At 50.1% G+C, this 22,850-nt stretch overlaps 1 protein-coding gene across 1 annotated transcript in view; it reads left to right on the top strand.

Annotated features, from left to right (window-relative positions):
• Nacc2 (NACC family member 2) overlaps positions 1 to 22,850 on the top strand; it is a 68,924-nt gene that overhangs the window by 9,215 nt on the left and 36,859 nt on the right. The gene's annotated exons all lie outside the window — the stretch shown is intronic.

Below are 22,850 nucleotides of genomic sequence, written 5' to 3'. Positions count from 1 at the left end.
TTCTGTTTGTTTGTGTGCTTTTTTTCCCTGAGAACACGCCCCACTGTGTAGACCAGGCTGGCCTCCAAGTCTTGACCTTCCTCCCCTAACCTCTCCAGTCCTAGGATTCCAGGTGTCTGTTCCATGCCTGGTTCCCCTGTGGTAGAATCTTGACCTGTCTCTTGAGGTCAGCTGTGGAATCATCTGCTTTGAGTTTTCAGATGAGGGGACCCCAGTCTGGGGTCCTTTTGTAGATGGCTGAGTTCTCTAACGTCTTCCAAGTTCATCCGCCGTGTGGCACGTGCTGACAAGTGCTGAGGTGTGGACGACATCTGGAGCTCTCTGGTGTGCCTGGTAAATGGATGGCGATGACAAGCTTTTGCTCAGAGAACCTGGAATGTTCTGTCGTCATCTCTTTTCAGTTCTTGTGGTCTTGACCCAGAGGCTAGGCCAGTTGGAGGGATATCCCCAGTGTGGGTCTGTCTGTGGCCTCCCTGATTCATACTTGTCATCACAGATGCACCACTGTGTCCTCTGGTGTCACCTCTACAGCATGCTCCGTGCTCCATGCTGCTCCTCCTCACTTGGGAAACAGATAGTTGGGAAACTAATCTATCTGTTGTTTGAGTTTTCTCTCTCTGGTTTTGAGACCAGAGACCAGAGACATTTGTATCCCAAATGTCCTAAAACTCACAATATAGCTCAGACTGGCCTTAACTTTTGGCAATCCTCCTGCTTCAGCCTCCTGTGTCTGGGGTTGTAGGCATGAGTTGCCACACTCGGCTTGCTGCCAGAGTCTCTCAGGTTGCTGAGGAGTGTGTGGCTGCGGAGGAGGAGGGGTCAGGCAGGGATCTTGAGTGTGTGTGGAGCAGCAGGAAGCTATGGAGCTGCAGATGAGGAGGGATGCCGGGGCACAGCTGCTTCTGAGAGGCAGGTTACCTCCAACCTCCTTCCTTCTTTTTGAGGCACAGTTCCACTATGTAGCCCTGTCAAGCCTGGAACTCCATGTGTAGAAGAACAGTCTGGCCTTGAACTCACAGAACTCTAGTGGGAGGCGAGAGGCAGTCTCTTCCTGGATGTAAACAGCATGTTCGTCAGAATCCTTGGAGCCTCTGGGAGCCTGATGTGCCCACACAGAGAAGGGCAGAGCTGGTGCTAGGCCGGTCCTGCTGCTGTCTGTCTCCTGTTCTTCTTTAGATTATGGTGACCAAGCACTTCAGAGAGAAACAGGACTTGTAGCTTGCCGTTATCGGGTACAGGAATGCCAGGCTCGGGAACACTGCCGCCTCCTACCCCTGCAGTCCCAACTCAACAAGGGAAGTAGCTAGCCTGTTTATTTTTCTGTTTTGTTTGTTTATTTGTTTGAGACAGGATTTCTCTATGTAACAGCCCTAGCTCTCCTAGAACTCTTTGTAGACCATGCTGGTCTTGAACTCACAGAGATCGCCTGCCTGCCTCTGCCTCTGGAATGCTGGGATTAGAGGTGTGCACCAACACCGTCTGGCACCCTGGATCTGATCTCAACTTGGTTCGTTACATCCACAGAGGCCCTGGGTTCTGAGCTTCTGGGTGTATACGAAGGTTGGATCATCCATTACCTGTGGTTTCCTTTTCTCTCTGAGCGCTTCTTCCACACCCCAGTGCCAGCTCTGGTGACTGCCCAGTAGCTTCCCCAGTTTTGGACAGAATGGTGAGGGGACCCTGAATTCTCTCTCTTTTTCCCTCTTATTCTGTTCCCCCCTTTCTCTGTATAGCTCTGGCTGACCTGGAACTCAGTATAAACCAGGCAAGCCTTAAACTCAGAGGTCCACTTCTTTTTGCTTCCCAAATGCTGGGATTAAAGGCATGTGCCACCATGCCCAGGTGGCCCTTAATTCTTTACCAAACAGGTGAGGTGGTATGCACCTGTGGTACCAGCTGCTTGAGCCTGAGGCAGGGCATTGTTTGGGTCTAGGAGTTTAAAACCAGCCAGGATAGTATAGAAAGACTTTATCTAAAAAAACACAAAACAAGTGAAATAGAGTATGGCAACTCATCCTAGAATCCTAGCCCCAGAGTAGCTAAGGCAGAAAGTTTGCCAAGATTTCCAGGACAACCTGGGTTCCAGAGTGAATTCCAGGCCAGCTGGGGCTGCAGAATGAGGTTGTGCCTTTAAACACCAAACCATCAACAACAGAAATCAGTCTTGACCTTTAAAGAACAGTTCTCAGCAGCCCCTGCCCTCTCCAGGCACTTGCCCCGCCCTGGGACCTGAGGGGCTGAGGGATGGATACTTTGACCTTCAGACCAGAGGGACTGATGGTTCTGGAACTGAGGACCAGCGCAGTGTCAGGAAGGCTTTTCAAATTTCTCAGTCCTCAGTTACTAGGAGAAAACCAATTAGATTGTGTCCTTAGAACGGGTCTGCACTGAGGGGACAGCTGTGTGACACCTGTGTGTCCCTCTGAGCTGTGTGATTAGACAGGCCTGGGAAGGCTAGTGGGTCATCGTGGCTTGAGGTAAGCTGTGTGGCATTGGAAATGAGTAAAAAAGCCAGTTTAGTTGCCTACAGAAGACAGTGTCTCATTTTCCTGAGGGGAGAAGAAAGTGGAACCCAGGTGTTGCACTGATTGTGTAGTGGTGTGGATTGATGATGATGGCCGTGCTGCTTCTGGGGTGGTGTCATTGATGCTCAGATATCTGAATAATGCCCCAAATGAGGATCCTTGCAAGCTGAGCCTCCCATGAGGGGCCACAGGAGGGATTTGTGGAGAGGTGCTGGCGGGAGGGCCATGGGAGTCTGACTCTTCGCCACTGTTTGGTAGGACTCAGCTGCCCCAGTGCCTTGGGCTACAGATCTCCTAGGCCTGTTGGTTGGCCTGCCCGGTGCACGCCCACACTGTCCCTCCCTTGCAGGCAGGGCACTGGTAAACCCGAGCCTCCAGAGGCCAAGCTGCTGGCTCGAGGAAATCGAACAAAAAGGCAGAGCTCGGCTTGGGGTTTCAAGGCCCTCCACCCTGTTTGACCAGGGCAGAGGGACCTACATGAGGCCTGTCTGGGCTGTTGTAGCTCTGCTTTAGAGATGAGGTTCTTGGGTTCTTTGGGGTGAAGAATGTTTGTGGAGGAGCTTGGTCTAGAAATGGTTGTGTCCTGACATTTTCTTCGGGTTTTGCAGATAGGTGTCTTGGATCCAGTCCAGTTGCTGTTGACCCCTAGCTGGATCCGGTGGTCCTAGAAAGTGTCAGTGTGGCTGAGGGCTGTCTTCTGGGCCCTCCTGCTCCTTCTATGCACTGCTGACACCTGAGCCAGGTGCCTTCTGGGTAGAGAGAGCTTAGTTTCTGCTATGACACTGGGTCTGGTGATCCAGGAAGGCTAGGAGGGCGGGGGTTTGTGTCTTGGCTTGAGGAGTAGGCAGCCGTGGCTAGCCTACAGGCAGCCTTTACCCTTCTGTGGGTCTAGGGCTTCCCTAAGGTTTCAGGTGCCCCTCACTGTGACCCTGACTGAGGCCCTGTGGTATTGAGTGTCCTGAGCCCCCAGGCAGTGGCCTACTTGGGCCACTCTCCCAGGTTTGGGGAGTGGAGAGACTAAGTAGTCACACCACTATCTCCCTGCCCTAGAGAACCAAGTGGTTGCTTGGGTTTCCAGCAGCCTGAGGGGTGGAGAGTTCTAACCTGGCCTCAAGGGCCACCCCCTCACCCCTATCCCCCCCCCCCTTTTACTCAGGGATTCCTCTTCCTCCAGGGATCATTTCCCCTGTCTTCTTTGGTTCTGGGATAGAGGAACACCCTGTTACTTTTCTCCAGGGCTATTTGCCTCCTTGGCCACAGGCCCAGGTGTTCATGAGAAAGTTTCCTATGCACTTGAAGTAGCAGGTAGAGGAGGGGACAGCTGCCCTGAACATGTTCTTCCTACACATAAGTGGTTTTGCCAGGTGCAGTTGGCCAGCTCCAAGGTGATTCCATTTCTTCCTTCTGCCCCTTCTTTGATGCCTCTTTTGGGACTCAGACCACTACCTGGTCCACACAGCACCACTCCTAAATTGGAGAAGAACCCCATGATGTTCTCTGCGGGCTAAATTCTGCTGTCCGCAGAGCTGGGAAGGTTGGTGCTATGGGGTGCAGCTAAACCCCCTAAACTCTGCTTGGCAGGCCACCCCTTTTGTGGTTACTGGGTCTCTGTAGCGTGCAGTGGTCCTTCCTGAGGGGTATGTGGTTCTGTGCCCGGTGGGCATTGCTGACCTTGGCAGCCTTCAGCCGTTCAGACTCAGAAGGTCTCCCTGGCTTCAGAGTAGGGGGTGCTTGCTTGCAGCTATCATACAGGGCTCCTGTTTCCACAGCTACTGTGGAAGTAGCTTGCTGGTCGTTCCCAGAGCAATGAGGGCACATGGGTCTGACTACTCAGTCCACAGGGTGAACTTTAGGAATTTTGCTGAGTTCTTTAGACTTCCTGGGATTTTATAAGCTTCCAGATTTTGGAAACTTCCTGTTCCTAGACACAGAACAGGCCATTAAGGGAGGCTTCAGACATCCCCCGCCTCCATCTGTTAGTGTAGCCACTTCCAGGCTTTGCTGAACACATTGATATCCAACATGAGCTGGGATTGGGGCCTCTTAGACTGGAAGGAGATAGAGGGTCTTTAGCTCCAGGTGCCCTACATCTGGCCCCGCCTTCCCACCCGGAATGCTTTTCCACTCCTTTTGAATGGATCTGCACCTCCGTGCCCTTTCTACAGAGATGTGTGATCCCCTCAGCTAGAAGTAAGGAAAGGCTGGGCGGGAGTCCTGCCTTGAGCCTGCACTGCGACAGTGTCCCTGTTATCTAGTTGGGAGCTAGGTGTCTGACTGTCTCCTGCAGAGGACTTCCAGGAACCCTGGCCTGGATGGCTCCCAGACTTGGCACAATCGATTCAGTGGTTGAAGTCTTGTGCTTAGAGAAAGTATCTTTGCTTGGGATCCAGGATGGCACCTACTGCTCTGGCTAGCAGGGGTGGTTGTGTGCCAGCTAGACCAAGTAGGAATCCTGCCTTGCCCTGCCACACCCTGGCACTTTGCTTCTCCCTGGCCTCCACATCCACCCGAGAGGCTCTGTTGCCGACTCTGGGGGAGCGCCTGCCACCTGGTCCCTGAGACAGGGCCATACGCTTCCACTTGTGGAGGACGTGCAGTGCACACACGTGTAAGTGGTTTGTAGGATCTGAGCCCTAAGCTAATATAGCGTGGTTTTTTTTAAACCATGATTGAAGTCAAATTAACATATTTACCTTCAGTGCTCCCGTGGGAACCGTTAGAGAATCTAAGAGGTACGGTGGCTGCATTGCACTGGTGACAGTGACGTGGATGTTAGCTCCCAGGGGACAGGTGCCTGAGTCTCCCCATGGCTTCCTGGCTGCTTGTAGTGTTGCCTGAATGAGACGAGAGACCAGTCTCCTGTATACATGTGATTCAGGCTGAGGTGATTGCTGAGACCCACCATAGTCATACTTCCTAAGGGTCGACTGGCTTGGCCTGCCTGGCCTGCTCAGCCCTGTATGTCTGCTCCACTAGGGCCAGATTCAGTATGGGGGTTTGAATGAGAATGGCCCCCCTAGGCTCACAGGTTTGAATGCTTGGTTCCCAGTTGGTAGTGCTGTTTGGGAAGAATTAGGAAGTGTGGACTTGTTGGAGGAGGTGTGAAGGGGAAACTGAAGGGTTCTTTGGAAAATCAGTTGGCTAGCGTTTTGCTGGGGCATGAAGGAATGTTTCGTTGAAGCAGACACAGTGAAAGGATGTTCTGCTAAAGCAAGCTTGTGAAAGGACACGTGATGAAGGATTCTTCACTAACAACATACATGTATTGGTCTGCCGTACATTTGTTTTGTTTTGTTTTTTCCAGACAGGGTTTCTCTGTGTAGCCCTGGCTGTCCTGGAACACACTCTGTGGATCAGGCTGGCCTTGAACTCAGAAATCTGCCTGCCTCTGCCTCCCAAGTGCTGGGATTAAAGGCGTGCGCCACCACCGCCCGGCCCGCCTTACATATCATAGTTGAGCAGTATTTATGCACCAAAAATCTTCTGGTGGTGTGCTGCAGTTTCTTGCCACTTCCTTGGACTAGGGCTAATTGGCAGAATGACGTCAGCTAAGACAGACTCATGTGCCAAGGCAAGGCCCACGGAGGACACGTGATGTCTGGAGGGTATAACTAGGACTCGACAGCCAGTGTTGGAGGCTGAGCTTGGCTTGCTTATAGAACTGGCTGTGGGGCGCTTGTGGGTCTCAAGTCTTCACTGATTTTTGCTTTGCTAAGAGACACACAGCTGGGAAATTTTCTGGTGTTCCTTCCTGGTCTCTCCTGCTGACTTGTGCCATGGCTGAGGCCTGGCTGTTTCTGCTAGGTTTATCACTGCGGTTGCTATCCTGACTCTACTGAACTGGACTGCTGGTGTATCTGTGAAGTGTTTGCGAGTGGATTGAGTTGTCTCTGCTAACATGTGAACTGAACTGCTGATTTCCTGACAATGCAGATGGGCATTGCTCCAAAGAACTCTTCTAAACAGGTCCACTTCCCCCCATATCCTTTCTTTCCCAGTACCTCTGGTGGGCGGTGGGCTAGAAGGGGGGGATTAAAACATTTAAGAACCATCATTAAAAGTAAGCCTTGGGGGCTGGAGAAATGGCTCAGTGGTTAAGAGCATTGACTGCTCTTCCAGAGGTTCTGAGTTCAAATCCCACAGCAACCACATGGTGGCTCACAACCATCTGTAATGGGGTCTGATGTCCTCTTCTGATGTGTCTGAAGACATCTACAGTGTAGTTACATATAATAAATAAATAAATAAATCTTTAAAAAAGAAAAAGTAAGCCTTGAGAAAAATTCAAGTTACAGAGGTGTGTCACTAGGGTTGGCTTTGAGGTTTCAAAATATCCTTGCTATTCGCAGCTCTCTCTCTGCCTCTTTCTTGTAGAGGATTTAAGCTCTCCTGTCTGCGGGACTTCTACAGTGCTGTGCGTGCCTGCCTGCTACTGTGCTTCCTTCTGTGGCCGTGAGGGACTCACCCCCTGGAACTGTCAGCCCCCACTTAGTTTTATAAGTTGTCTTGTCATGGTGGCTTAGTGTGGCAATTAAAAAGTAACCAGGTTCCTGTCTCCCCTCCCTTCCCGTGAGTCTTGCGTGTTCTGCACTCTGTCAGCTTGCGTCCACTGTGGCCAAGGCCCCTTCCCCTGGGGACCTGTCCAGGCCTGAGAGCACGACTCAGCCTCAGATTTGCCATGGAGAGGTAGGGTAGCTGTATCTATGTTGAACATTTCTAAGTTGTTGAGAAACTTTGGCCTTTATGTCACCTGAATAGAACACAGCCCACAGGTGCCGTCCCCTTTACAGGCACTGCGTGCTGGGTTTGGAGTCTCAAGAATGTAGGGTGACAGGACTGGACACAGGCCATGCTACAAGGTGGGGCTGCTTCTGGGCCACGGGGCGAGTGCCCCATGGATGCCTGGCACCTCAGGATAGGAGCCAGGGGAGACTCTGGGTTCAACTCCAGTATTAGGATAAAAAAGTGTGAGACGGGTGTGGTGGCCGTGTCTACTCCAGCACTCAAGAGGGAGACGCTCTGGGCTATGGAGTAACTGACAAGTCAGCTGCAGTCACACTGGAAGACCCTGTCTCAAGAAAAAAAGAATAAAAAAGTGTGTATGCCCGTGAGAGAGTGCGTATGTTTCATGTTTGAGTGAAAATGTTCCTGACTTATATTTGTTAATTGTTTTGTAAGAAGCATTTTTGATGTCTATTCAGAAGAGATGTGGGACTCTACTGTTCACTGTTTAATTTTTTAAATTTTATTTAAACATATTTATCATTGTGTGTATGTGTTTGGGGGTGTCTAAGGACAGCGTTGTGTAGTTAGTTCTTCCTTACCTCTTGCCTTCACATGGGTTCCAGGATTGAACTCAGTTTGCCCTGTGTGATGCTTTGAATATGCTTGGCCTATGGGAAGTGGCACTAGTAGGGGTGTGGCCAACTTGGAGGGGTGTGGACTTATAGGAAGTGCATCACGGTGGAGGCGGGGCTTACACACACACACACACACACACACACACACACACTCTCACTCACTTAGTCTGGCCAATCTGATCTAGACCTTCCTCTTGGCTGCCCTCCGTAGGACTCTTGGCTCCTCCTGTACCAAGTCTGCCTGCGCAATGCTATGCTTCCCACCATGATGGTGATGGATTTCATGAACCTCTGAACCATAAGCCAGCCCTGATTAAATGTCTGTCTTTATAAGAGTTGCCGCAGTCCTGTGTGTTCACAGCAATGGAACCCTAAGACCCCTCATACAATGAGCTGGGGGCTGGTGTGTAACTCCATGCATGCCTGGAGTGCCCAAGCCCCTGGGTTACATCCTCAGTACAATGAAAAAAAAAATGAGCAAACTGGGAAACGCCTACATTCTGCAAGGGATTGTGTGCAGATCTGTCTGTGGTCCTTAAGCCCCAGGAGGCCTCTTTGGATTTGAAATTCTGAGGTGCCAGAATTTCTTTCTGAAATTCTGAAATTTCCAAATTAAAATTTTAGTTTTTAAAATTTTTGTTTGAATGTGCTCTTTCACTCTGGGTGGATTGTGCTTAGCAGCAGAGGAGGTGTCTGCCGAAGAACTGGTTCATTCATCACAGGCTGTCAAGTGCGGGTGGTCTGTGCGTTGGCTTCATGGCAGGCTCTGGAGTAATGGCCTCTGCTTTCTTTTTGAGACTGATAGTTAATTTGTACATTTTCTTTTTTAAAATATTGTTTGCATTTACTTATTTTGTGTCTGTCAGAAACATGCTGCTTATTTTTGAGTGTTGAGAGATGCTTTGTTGCTTTCTTTGTTGAGTTTCAACTTGATTCCTTTTGTGGTGGTGGTCAGAGATTATTACTATAATTCTTCCTCCTTCCCTCTCTTCTCCTCCTCCTGTGCTGGGTCTCAGGGTGTCTGTCTGTCTACTTATTATTAATCTGTCTGTTTCCATTCATTCATTCATTCATTCATTCTATATATGCCTTACTCTGATTGAGCTAGAACTCATGTGTCACCCAGGCTGGCATCAAGCTCCTGGTTACATCCTTCTGCCTCAGCCTTCTGAGTGTTGGGACTGTAAGTTTGAGCCACCATTCCCGTCTTTTTCTTGTTTTTTTTTTTTTTTTTTTTTTTTGTGTGTGTGTGTGTGTCAGTGTTCAATTTTTATTATTGTTGTTGTTGTTGTTGTTTTTCAAGACAGGGTTTCTCTATATAGCCCTGGCTGTCCTGGAACTCACTCTGTAGACCAGGCTGGCCTCGAACTCAGAAATCCGCCTGCCTCTGCCTCCCAGGTGCTGGGATTAAAGGCGTGCGCCACCACTGTGCTCAATTATTATTATTTTGAGGCAGAGTTTAATAAAACCCAGCTGGTCTCAAAGTTGCTGCTTTGTACATCTGACCTTGAGCAGGGACCGTTCTGCTTCCACCTCTCAAGTGCCAGAATTCCAGGGGTAAGCCGCCATGCGCGGACTGACCCCATGGTGTGCAAGGTTCTGCCTCCGGGCTGCAGGCCAAGCTCAGTTTCCAGTCTTAAGTCTCTTGTTTTCGTTTGCTTTGGCTGAACGCTCTCTGTCCTGTTCAGTGCCCCGAAGCCCCTGGGACAGTGAGGTCCTGAAGCTGCCGCGGGGTGGGGTGGTCTGCAAGTGAGGGTTATGTCTCGGTGGTTGATGGAGGTTAGTTCTCTGTGTGGCTGCTGATTTTCTGTTCAGTTATTATATCAGTCAGTAGAGGGTTGGAAAGACTCCCAGGAGCCGTTTGCTCTGCCACTTTCTGCTTCATGCTTAGAACTACTGCTTTCTGTTGTCCACACAAAGCGTAGCTGAGTGTTCCTTGCACACAGACACCCGGACCTTCTACAGTGTCTTCTCATTTGCTTTATACGTTTCAATTATGAAGTAGCCCTGCCTTCTTTTGATAATGTTCATGTGACTTATCTTTTTCTATTTCATGTTAGCTTTTATCATCATCATCATCATCATCATTTTAAGATTTATTTATTTCATTTATATGAGTACACTGTAGCTGTCTTCACACACACCAGAAGAGGGCATCAGATCCCATCACAGATGGTTGTGAGCCACCATGTGGTTGCTGGGAATTGAACTCAGAACCTTTAGAAGAGCAGCCAGTGCTCTTAACCACTGAGCATCTCTCCAGCCTGCCTGCCTATATCATTATATTTGAAGATTTAAATGTTTTAAATTACATGTATGTAAGTGTCTGTGGCGTAGGTATGTGTCTGTTACTGAGGATGCCCGCGGAGCCAGAGCCCATGTGCTGGAGTTTCAGCGGCTGTGAGCTGCCCCGTGTGGTCCTGGGAACCTGATGCAGTCCTCTGCAGGAGCAGTATGTGCTCTTAACAGCCAAGTTGTCTTTTCAGCACCATATTTGAGGATTTCTTTCTTTTTCGTTTTGTTTGTTTCTTTTATTTTTCAAGATAGTTTTTCTCAATAGCCTTAGCTGTCCTAGAGCTCCCTCTGTAGACCAGGCTGTCCTCAAACTAACTGAGATCCTCCTGCTTCTGCCTCGGAGAGCTGGCATTAATGTGTGTCACCACTGCCTGGATTGATGCTTTCTTATGCAAGACATAGAGCTGGCCTGTACAGTTAAAACATGAACTAGTTGCACTTATTTATTTGTGTTTGCCATGGCGCTCTTTTGGAGATTAGAGGACATCCCGTGGGAGCTGGTTTTCTCCTTCTGCCATCTGGGTCCTAGGTCATCCGGCTTGGTAGCGTACACCTTTACCCACTTAGCCATATCCTATCAGTCAGGACCTTGCTCTGTAGCCCAAACTGGCCTTGAACTCAGTGTAGCTCAGGCTTTCCTCCACCTCGTGATCTCCATGCCTTGGCCTCTCAGTACCTTGATTTTCTTTATTCCACCCGGCTCAGATCCCAACACTCATGGAGTTTCAGTGTGTAGCCCTGGCTGGCCTGGAGCTTGCTGTGTAGACCAGGCCGGCCTCAAACTCAGAACCCCCTGCCTCTGCCTCCAGGTACTGGGACTAAACTCAGAACTGCCTGCCTCTGCCTCCAGGTACTGGGACTAAAGGCATGCGCCAGCACACTCAATGATTTTTCTATTTTGAGACATCTTTATTTGTGTACTGCAGTTTGCCCGTGTGGTCATGATGGTTCATACCTGGTTCATGAACCAGGTAACAACATGATCAGAGTGTGTAATCTTTATCACAACTCAGAACATTTTCATCACTGGACAAACAAGCTGGCCAGGCTTAGCTGCACAGCCTTTAATCCCAGCACTTGGGAGGCAGAGGCAGGCAGATCTCTGAGTTCAAGGTCTGCAAAACCAAGTTCCAGGACATCCAGAAGAAGCCTTGCCTTGAAAAACCAAAATTAAGGGGGCTTACGGGACTTTCGGGGAGTGGGGGGGCTAGAAAAGGGAAATCATTTGAAATGTAAATAAATTATATCGAATAAAAAAAAAAGAAACAATGAATTCATGAAATTCTTAGGCAAATGGATGGAGCTGGAGAACATCATACTAAGTGAGGTAACCCAGACTCAAAAGGTGAGTCATGGTATGCACTCACTAATAAGTGGATATTAACCTAGAAAACTGGAATACCCAAAACATAATCCATACATCAAATGAGGTACAAGAAGAAAGGAGGAGTGGCCCCTGGTTCTGGAAAGACTCAGTGAAGCAGTATTCGGCAAAACCAGAACGGGGAAGTGGGAAGGGGTGGGTGGGAGGACAGGGGGAGAGAAGGGGGCTTATGGGACTATCGGGGAGTGGGGGGCTAGAAAAGGGGAAATCATTTGAAATGTAAATAAATTATATCGAATAAAAAATAAAAAAAAAAAAGAAAGGAAAAAAAAAAGCTGGACGGTAGTGGCCCATGACGGTAATCCTAGCACTCTGAGAGGCAGAGGCAGGTGTATTTCTAAGTTCAAGGCCAGCCTGGTCTACAGAGTGAGTTCCAGGACAGCCAGGGCTATACAGAGAAACCCTGTCTCGAGAGAAAAAAAAGAAAGAAAGAAAAGAAAAGAAAAAAAGAAAGAAAGAAAAAATTAAAAAAAAGAAAAACCAAAATTAAAACAAAAACAAAACAATAACAACACCCTTTAGCAGGCCCTCTCCTGACCCAGCCCCAGCCCCAGCCCCAGGCAACCTCTAATCTTCCCTATCTACCTGTGACCAGTTCTAGACTTTTTGTTTGGCCTTGGTGTGGCCTTGAGGGAAAGGCTTTTCTCACCTATCACGTTATCACACTCTTTCCCCTAGAGCAATTTTTATTCTACCATCTGATTGTCCAAGTTTCATTTATCCTTCATTAGTTGATAGATGCTTGGGCTATTTCCACCCCTTGGTTCTTGTAGCCAGTGCTTCTAGTAATTTGTGCTTTGCAAACTTTTGTGTATTGTGTTTTCTTTTTTCTTTTGGTTTTTTTTTGTTGTTGTTGTTGTTTTTTGTTTTGGTTTTTGTTTTTTCGAGACAGGGTTTCTCTGTGTAACCCTGGCTGTCCTGGAACTCACTTTGTAGACTAGGCTGGCCTTGAACTCAGAAATCTGCCTGCCTCTGCCTTCCAAGTGCTGGGATTACAGGCGTGTGCCACCACCACCTGGCTTGTGTAATGTGTTTTCATTCCTCTTGCCTACACTCCTAGAAGTGGAATTTCTAGGTCATGCAGAAATACTGGTTGGCCTTTGGAGGAGTCTGCATTTCATGTCCCACCACTGCCTACCACTGCCTATCACCTGCTTTCTAGTTTTTATTTTTTCTTTCTTCTTCTTCTTCTTCTTCTTCTTCTTCTTCTTCTTCTTCTTCTTCTTCTTCTTCTTCTTCTTCTTCTTCTTCTTCTTCTTCTTCGTTTGTTTGTCTTTGAAGGCAAGGTTTCTCTGTGTAACTCATTTCTTTCTCTTTCAGTCTCTGGCTCTCTCGTTTGTTTTGGGTGCTGGAGATGGAAGCCAGGGGCTGGGTTACATGTTAAACCCATGTCCTGTCCCAGCCCTAGCCACATCTGCTCCTCATTATGGTTTTTACCTCAGTGTTCTCACTGGCTGATGATACTGAGTTGTTTATGTGCATATTGGACATTTGTGCCTATTCTTGGTAGAAAGTATTTTCAGATGCTGTGCACATTTTTTTTTTTAACATTCTGGACATATGTCACATCAGAAACATGACCAGCAGGTATTCCTTAATAGATTTTCCCTACTGTGTGCTTGGGTGGGGTGGGAAATGTATACATGTGTGTTCACAGCTGTGTGTGTGGAGCTAGAGGTCTGTCCCTAGTGTCTTCCCCAGTCACTGTCCATCGTGTTTTTGAAACACTGAACCTAGGGCTCTCTGTCATGGCTAGACTGGCAGGAACCCACCTGTCTCCAGCCTCCAGGCATTAGGTTACAGGCACTTGCCGCTGTGGCCAGCCTCTCGACAGTTTACGTGGGTCTTCATGCGTGTATGCTGTCAGTGACCACTCAGCTACCTCCCAGACCGTAGTTTCTGGCTGCACTTGCATTCATGTCTTTCTGGGTTGTGAGGTAAGGGTCTGCCTTCCTCCTCTCACGCATGCTTATCCCCGTGCCCAAGCTTGGAAGGGAAGTTCGTTCCCAATGGAAACGTCTTGGCCTACCCCGATGATCTACACCATTCCGTGATGGTTCAGTCTGTGAGCCAGTAGGGCCCAGCTCTGTCTTGCCTGTTTTGTTTTGAGGCCTTTCCCAAAGCCCACACCAGTCCCTTGTAGCTGAGGATGACCTTGAACCTCGGGTGCAATTGCCTCTGCCCCAAGGGCTACGATTGAAGGTGTGCGCTGCCCTGCTTGGTCCCTTTTCGAAGTTCAAAGTCTTTTTTTTTTTTAAGACGTATTTATTTTATGTATCTGAGCACACTGTAGCTGTCTTCAGACACACACTAGAAGAGGGCATCGGATCCTATTACGGATGGTTGTGAGCCACCATGTGGTTGCTGGGATTGAACTCAGGACCTCTGGAAGAGCAGTCAGTGCTCTTAACCTCTGAGTCATCTCTCCAACCGGAAGTTCTTAGTCTTTGATAATAAAAGAATTTTAAAATGGATTAAGAAGGAAGCTTGAGGATGGCTTTGTTTGAGAAAAGAACACAGGCAAGCAAACTATAAGCTCAGCAGGTGCAGAAGGAGTTAGGCGGAAAGGAGAAAGGAGGAAGCCAAGCTTTTCAAGTCAGGGTCTGGGAAAGCCGCAGGCTCAGCACTGGGGTTTGGGGCTTTGTGGAGTGGGGCGGCGAGAGGTGCTTATGTCTTTCCAAGGAAGGAATTCTGCAAACTGCTGCCCTGGGCCAGAGGGTCTTCCTCTGGACAAGGCTCATTCCTGGGTGGTCTCTTCCCACACCACTTGTCCCTAGGGGGTTTTTGTTTGTTTGATTTGTGACAGGGTATCATCAAGTAGCCTAGGTTTATTATGAATCTTCCTTGTCCCTCCTGCTAATCTGAGATTACAGGTGTGTGCCACTCTGCCTGGGTGGCCCCAGCGTTTTTGATAGTTCTGTCTGTTGACACCTGGGAATGACTTCACACTAGTCAGGGTCCACCCCCTCTGCATCCTTGCTTGTCCTAAACCCAGCAGGCCCGTTTTATCATTACCAATGGAGTCTGCCTGGGTCCAGGATGCAGGTGTGGTGTGGCCTCCTGTGCTCAACACCCACCAGCCCAGACCTGCTTCTCCTCCCACTCATCAGTCTTAACCTCAAGCCAGAAAGTGCACCCTTTTATGGCTAGTGATTGGGAAGGACTGGCAGTGTGTAGGTGGGGTCTACTGCCAGTGCCTGCCGGCCTCTCAGCCTTACCTCATTTGCATGCTTTAGATTGGCAGGACCCAGCATTTGTTAACAGAGCAGGGTCCCTGGCAGGTATTCGGCCTTGGTGACTGTCTCTGGAGGCCATCAGGCTTGGGCCTGGTTCTTGTTTTGTTGTTTGTTTGAGGCATAGCCCTAGTTGTCCTGGAGCTCACTATGTAGACCAGGCTGACCTGGAACTCACTATGTAGGCCGGGGTAGCCTTGAACTGAAAGATCCACCTGCCTCTGCCTCCTAAGTGCTGGCATCAGTGGAAAGCATCACCACACCTAGCTTGGGCCTGATTCTTAAGGGATACCCCCCACCCTAGCCCACTTTCCCCACCCTCCCCCACCTCCCCCATTCTCCCCCACCTCCCCCACCCCTGTCTTTTCACAACCCAGCAGATGCTTGTCCTGGTACTCTGGGCAGTTCCTGCCATTAGCTCCCAGTTGCTGTCAGCTCTGACCACTGAGGTTGGGCAGTAGAGTCTGGAGGTGCTAGCTTGGGCCTCTCTGGCTTGAGAGGGCCACATGGGGTAGCTTATAGGGCATTGTGCAAAGCCTTCCCAAAGGGCTTCGTTGTTTGCTGAACTGGGAGGTGACTGGGAAGGTCCCCGAACCTCATTAGCAGGGATGGACGGTGGTGAGTCTTGGAGCTGAGAGACACCTCAGTTTCTGGGAAGAGCGGCTGCTGCTGTTTGCTGTTGGAACTCCCTGACTGAGAACTGTGAGCTGGGCACTTAGGTTTTTCATATCAGCAATTACCTTTTATGGCCGGGTACAGCAGCCTGGGCGCTCAGATGTTTTTTGCCGTCCCTGAGCCCAGTGCAAGTCCACGGCCCTCCTTCTGGGACTCAGTGGGTGCTGTGCAGGAGTTCGGCAGATGGGGCTCCCAGTTAAACTCAGGCGTGGAGCACGGACACGGCTCTGTGCAGCCTTAATTTGCCCCCCAGGATTTCTGCTGCATTATCCATATTTCCTTTAATTTGTGGGATTTCTAGTAAATGGGCTTAAAAATAGTTCTGGGCCTATTGCCAGGGCAGATGCAGGCGGCAATCATTTCACCGACAGCGATGGGGGTAACCCTTGTGTCTTTTGTTGAGCCTGTGCCTCTAGTAGGCCCTCCAAGTTGGCATTCCTAGAGGGGAAAGGAACAGCATCCCACCTCTGGGTAGGAAGTCGGCTTGGGTCTTAGCTGAGGACTGGGGAAGTGTGAAACACACACACACACACACACACACACATGTGTGCGTGCATGTACCCATGCTCCACCCTGGACCCCCAGCCCATTCTGCTGGCTGAGAACCAGTTCTGTCTGGTTGGGATGGTAGCTAGGGCTGCTGGCTCCTTACACTTTGCTGGAAGGCAGAAATGTTTCTTGTCCAGTGTCTAACAGAGTCCATCACACTGGTATCTCTGAGCTATACTCCAAACGATAAGTAAGGTCGAAGGCACGGGAACCCCGTGCTTGGGTCTGGCTCCCAAGTCTGACATCTGCAAGCTGCTGCTCTCCACTCTTAGTTTTTTCAGGCTCTTGCTCAGCCCACGTCCCCTGGTCCCCTGGTCTTCTGTGGCACTGACTTGGCATGTCCTGCATGAGGCAGGCCTGCCTGGACTGGTATCTGGAGACTAGGAGTGCCCCTCATTTAGCCTCTGGCTTCTCACTCAGCACTTCTGGTGCTTGTGTTACTCTTTCATGGTGGCCAGAAGTGTTCTGAGCATATCTTCTGTTCTCAGCACGGGGAGCTGGCCCTCGCCTAGGACCCTGGTTCAACGGAGCCTGGAGTGGCTAAGTACTAAGAGCTGTCCTTGGTCTGATGTTAGGTCCAGGGCTCTTTGGGGGCACCCTTGACAGAATCTCAGCAGTATCACTGCCCTTAGAGTTCTGTGATCTGTTTAAATGCCACCCTCAGGCTAGTGCCATGTGCAGTAGTACGGATTCCCATGTTGGCCTACAGCCCCTGGGCTCTGCCTCCACCACTGGCCCAGAATTTTCCATCCTGTGGTCTCCATGCTCTTCTTCCTAAAGGTAGGGGAGTTGTGCCTCATCTACCTCTGCAGGGCTGGAACCTTCAAGGGACAGTGCTGTCATTTGGAGTCCTGGGGCCCTTTACTGGCTTAGTGCCCTGGTTCTACAGTCAGGAACGGCCAGAGGAAGGGGCACATCTGGTTTCCTCCCAGAAATCCATTCCCAGACAAGGCTATAGGAAATACTGCTGGATGGGTCCAGCCAGCTAAATGTGGGTGTTAAACGGCACCTCCTAGAGCTTTTTTTCTGCCCTCAATGCGAAGTGGGGGCTGGGCTTTTCTTGTGGGTAGGAACTGTGTTAGGATAGGAGCAGAAAGATGTTTCTGTGGTCCTGTTTTTAGGGACACATCCAGGTGAGGCTGACTTCTCCAAGGTCATTCTTGGGTCCTTTGGGCCTCTGTCACTACCAGCTTCCTTGCTAGGGCATGGAAGTGAGGGCTCTGGGGCGGTGTCCTCCCAGATGATTTAGTGCTCCTCTGTGTCTCTGATTTACATTAGCTTTTTAGGCATAATTAGAAATGCAGGGGATCTTTGTGTCTTACCTCGCCTCTGACTATTTATGGCATGATATGCAGATGAGGAGATCTATGAATATTAAAAATGGGGTGTTCTGGGAAGTGGCTGTCTGTACTGAGTTGGGTGACCCATAGCCCAGCTCCCTCACAGCACCTGGGATCCAGGTGACCCTCCCCTGGTGTCCTGGTGCAGAGGGTCAAGGTCACAGACTGCTATGGGATCTCTGGCAAGTCCACAAGTGAAAGCAGAGACAGCTGCCCCTGCTGTTGACTATGAAGTACCCCTGGTGGGCCTGGAGCAGGATCTGTTTCTACTTCTTAGGGAAGACTGAGGGGGCAGGTGCACGCGGAGCTGCACTGGCTTTTTAAGTTATTAAACTGTGCCCGAGGGAGACACTCTTCAAGCTTACGTTATTTAAATTACAAATACGATTGTCGGCTCTTCTCAAAACACTACTTAATTCTTTGGAAACCTTCTGGAAGCAGTCTGCAGCTCAGGAGAATTCTGAATAGTGGGTCAGCAGGGCTGGAAAGCCAGGGTCAGAGAGGGAGATGGGCTTGTGGGGGAACATTCCTGGTATACTACATCCCATCTCAGTGACTTATTGATTATGCAAGACATGTAGTGTTTTGTTTGCCCCAGCCCCTGTCATTTAACATACCTAGTGCTTAGAGCAGTGGTTCTCAACCTTCCTAATGTGGTTCCTTTAATACAGTTCCTCATGTTGTGGTGACCCTCCCCCTAAGTATAAAATTACTTTGTTGTTACTTTATAACTGTGATTCTGCTATTATGAATTGTAATGCAAATATCTGATATGCAGGATAACTGATATGAGACACCACAGGGGTCAGGACCCCCTAGGTTGAGAGGCTTAGACCGCATAGATGGGTATTTTCCCAAGTAAGCTGTAGATGTTAGAATTGTTGCTGGCTTTTGCTGTTCCCTGTGGACATAAGGTTCTGCTTCATACCAACCCACAAGGTCCAGAGTTATCAGATGTAAGACTGACCGTGATCAGTAGCAAAATACCTGTCGTGCCGCTCGGCTGTAGTGGTTGTGTTCTATAGAGGACACATGCTGAGTGGTCATAGGTCTGTTTGTCTGTCTGTCTGTCTCTGTCTCTCTCATGAACATACATACACACACAGAGAGACATAGACACACACATAGACACACACATAGACGCACATAGACATGCGTGTGCACACACACAAGCGCGCACTTTGGTTTTGTTCTCAAAGGAACAGCAAAGAGCAGCAACAGAGCAGACTGACTGTCAGTGTTTTGAACTGGCTGGCCTCCCTTTTCCGTCTGGGGAAAAGGAAAAGGAAAAAGCTTACAGGCAAATGTTGTGTTGTATAGTTAGAACAGGATTTTGTGGCTGCTGCTGGCCCAGGCCTGTGGTCTTGGAAGGGGAGACCCTCATCTAAGGGGGTTTGTGTGGTCCCTTCCTGCTTCTCCAAGGAAACCTGTTATGTTGGGGAACTGCCTAGCACCGGGGAGGTCCCTGTGCCTCCTCTCTTTCTCCGCGCATGGAGATGTGAGATGTGTTCTCCTCCTGTGGCAGAGCCCTGGGGCCCTGTGCAGCGCTCGCTCTGGCCCAGTCAGTTGAGCAGGGGCAGACCCCCTCTCCTTGCTCTTGTCATTGATGACCGAAGACTCATGATGCTGGGTGTGAAAATTAGGATGCTAGAGAATTTGATTATCAGGTGTTCATGACTCAGGCCCCGGCCTGCAGCTCCCAGGTCTGTGGTCCCAGACTTCTCATCTGTACCCTCTAGAGAGGTTCAGGTGGGCAAACAAGCAAACATGCAATTCCCATGAGCATCATGGGAAGAAGCATTGTGTCCAAGACCAATGCTGCAGTCTCTGCTCCTACTTGCTTGTGCCCTGTGTGAGATGCTAAAGACTCCATTAGCAGCAGGGCCTGAGGCAGCCTAGCTCTGACTGATGGTATTTTAAAAGTTTAATGCAAACCTCAGGGTTTGCCAACCTGGTGCCTCACCCAGCTCGTGGAGACCTGAGCACCCCCAAGCTAGCAGCTAGGACTGGGCAGGTTAACCCAGGGCCCTGGTGCCCCCACTGGTCCCTGGTGATGGCATGTCTGGTTGGCTGTTGGGAAGAAACCCACAAAGGAGCAGGCCTCCTCTAGCTACACTGTGGTAGAAAGGGGTTCTTTGCTGTTCTCGCTGAGCCCCTGCCAGGTAGTGTTCCTGAAGCCCCTCATGCTGTGGGCATTTCCCATCTGCAGTCCTCCTGGGGTTGATGCCATCTACCCGCAAACCTCCTGGTGCTCCTGGCCTGGCCTGGGTGGTTGAGCCTGCTGGGGGGGCTCTCTTGCAGTGCTGCCTCCTTCCTTCCTTGGCAGCTGTGTGGTGGTGCTTATGTGTTTGCTGAGGTCCAGGGCCTTTTATTAATTTGACAAAAGTAAATCCTGCAAAATAATTTCTCCTTGTTTTCCTTGTTGGTGGTCAATGTGTAGACACCAAGCACTGTCCTTTCCACTGGCTAACAAGTTCCTTGTCTTTGATGGGATAGAACAGTTTCTGTCAGATTCCAGACAGGACATGCAGGCCCTGGAGCTGAGACTGGTTTGGAGACTTGCGAAAAGGTTGGCCTCTGCTCATTGGTGATCCTGTCCTGTCCTGGGAGAGGTCCTTGGAGTGTTTTTGTGCCTTTGCTTCCCAGGGTGTGACTCTAAGACCCAGATAAACCTTGGAGTGCTGTGTGGCTGAAATCTGTGCCTTCATTTGAATCTTTCCTAGGAAGTTAGCTCTGGCAGGCTCTCCCTTCTGCCTGGGGATTACTGAACCCTGGCCCTGGTGTGTGAGTGTCTGGAGACAATTCTAGTGCCTGCCCCTCTGTCCCCAGTTCCCCTCATCAGTTTTCTTCCCTCATCTACCCATTGGCGTTGGTGCTTTCAAGGGATTGGTAGGCCTCTAACCTCCCTTGAGGGACTGTCTACAAAGACCTCACCCATCTCTTATTCTGGAGATGTCTGGGAACTCCCAGGAGCCTCCTCTGTGTGGTACAAAGGTACCAAAGGTGAGCATGGCTTGAGTTTGGCTTTGGGATGTTTTCATGGGTTTCTCAGAGTAGGCTACACCCTGAAGATTCTTATGAAGAAACAATTTCTTAGTGCAGACGCTGTGAGAATGGATGGAGCCAGTTTACTACTTGACTCTAGAAATTTCCATAAGCAAACAAACAGTGCAGAACTGAACCATGAAGAAGAGCGGAGCTGGGCAAGGAGGGGAAGAGAGGGATTGAGTTACAGCAGAGCCAGAAGGGTGGAGTTGTGCAGCGCGGCTCCATAGGCTTGCTGGAGACATCCACGAGGGAGCCTTGATGCTGGAGTCAGGCTCTGTCCCTCCCACAGAGCAGGCAGCCATGCTTTGGCCCACTTAGATGCAAGGTTCCCTCGTCCCCCCCCCCCAGCCCCAGGGTCAGCACTGGCTACTCTTACTTTCATGGACCTGGAGCGCAAGCCAAGCCTTTATTTGATTCTTTTCTCCTAAAGTTCAGCTTTGTTTTTGCCCCAGCCAAGGCTTCTAAGAAAGCAACTTAAAACCAGCTCCAGTCTGGTTCTCGCAGGCTGGGTGCAGGCGTCAGGCTTGCCAGCACAGGTGGCCTGAGGACAAGGTAGCAAATGAGCCAGTTGTCCTCAGTCCCCGGGGATCAGGTCGGCCTCGTCACCTTCTGGGAGTATAATGGCCCCTTCTCTGTGTGAGCTGGACTGGCCCAGGTCCTAGGCGCCAGCCCCTGAGGTATGGACAAAAACGCCTCACCTGCTCAGGTCAGGGCAAATCGGAGCCATCATCAATCTACGCGGTAGCAGGCTCAAGCTGCAGGCTTTTCAGAGTCTGTCTTGATCTCTGCTCTAACTTCCCTAGAGTGTCCACCCTGACCCCACCACACAACTGACACTGAAGACTGCAGGGCACAGGAAATGGCCGATGCTGGCACGGCAGAGACAGCGCCCACTCTGTCCTCTGATTCTTTGTGCCTGGTTACTGATCAGCTTAGCCCTGAGTACGGGACCCTGCTGGAGCTGGGTCATACTGCGGCTTTGCTGGCTTCTGCCCTCTGGCCGGGCTTTGGGAGAGCTTCTCTGTTTGGGATTGCCTGTGGCAGAAGTTGTGGCTCTCTGAGCAGAAAGCATCTCTGTGGTGGGTGCTGTCCATCTGGGAATGGGGCCTTTTTGTCTCGTCTGTCTCTGAGTAGCACAGTTCCTCTCTAACCAGGCTCAGCAGTTAGCCAGCACCCCACACAGCCCTGAGGATACCTAGTCTTGACCAAGATGGGCTTGTGAGGCCTACCTGTAAGATTTCTGAAAAGAAGCAGCCACTAAGTGGTGGGAAGTTGGAGGGGCTGTTCTGGGTAGGGTGTGGCCCAGAGGTGACCCTGCCAAGCCCTAGGTCTCCTGGCCTTATGGAGAACCTCCCTTCAGCGGCACTGAGCACTAGTTTGTAGTCTTCAGGTCCCAGAGAGCCTCATGACCAGCCACCCTGAGGGTTCTCATTACTTCCTTTAAGGAGGCGAGGAGGACAAAGACTTGGAGGGCTCTACAGGCTGGGTTTGCTGACTTCCACACCTGGATTCCCTCCCACCCCTCCCTGTTCAGGGGGTTTTTGTCTCGAGCCCACAGTGTGTAAATAAGGAGGTGCCAGATGATTCCTTTTTGTTGTTGTTCTCTTGGTGTCTTGGAGGGTACACTGGGAATGAGGGACCATTAATATTACTGCCTCCTGAGCCTGTATCACCTTGATAGTGCTGCTTCTCAGTACTATAAGTCACCATTGAGCCTTGACCCTTTCCTTTCTTGCAGGTAGAATATGTTCTTTCTGGAAGCACAGTTAGTGACAGTGAGAGAAACTGAGGCGGGCTGTCCAATAGCTCTCCCTAAGGCCCTTACAATTAAGCCAATGCTGTAAGCCTGGAAAGAGATGCCTACCCTTTGCCCAAGCAGCCATGAGTGGCCCTTCCCAGAAAAAGACCCGTAAAGGGCATGGGAGACACCTTACTTAGCTGCATAGCTGGTCTCTATTTACAAGAAGTGTTTCAGGGAGCTGAAGGCACAGGCACCTTAACATTACAGGGGTCTGCCTGGCCATAAAGTTCCTCCTTTCTTAAAGAGCGGGTCAGATAGGAGAAGGTGGGAGTGAGGCAGAGATGGGGTTCTGGACCTACAAGGCCCACTGCTGAACCTGTGGCCCAGCAGAGTGCTTGGCTCTGAGGCAAAGTGGGGGAGCTAGCTCCAGGGCCTCTTTAGGACCCCTTTGGCATCCTCCTTCCTGCTCCCCATCTCCTGGCTGTGCTTGCACCCCTTCCCCATTAGCTAGCCCCCTGCCCTGCCTCCTGCCCAGTCTCTTGCTACCCAGGAAGAGTTAAGTTCCATACGCTGCCAGCTCTGCAGACTGTTTGGAATAGTTTAAATGCTTTGACACTGGGTCTGTACAGGATGGCAGGGAGGCAGTTTACTGGGTAATTCATATGCAAAACTGCACTATAAATTTCCAAGCTGTCTCAGT

The sequence above is a fragment of the Apodemus sylvaticus genome, chromosome 5 (genome assembly GCF_947179515.1).
Source record: "Apodemus sylvaticus chromosome 5, mApoSyl1.1, whole genome shotgun sequence".
NCBI classification, from domain to species: domain Eukaryota; kingdom Metazoa; phylum Chordata; class Mammalia; order Rodentia; family Muridae; genus Apodemus; species Apodemus sylvaticus.
This window is presented reverse-complemented; position numbering and strand designations above follow the sequence as displayed.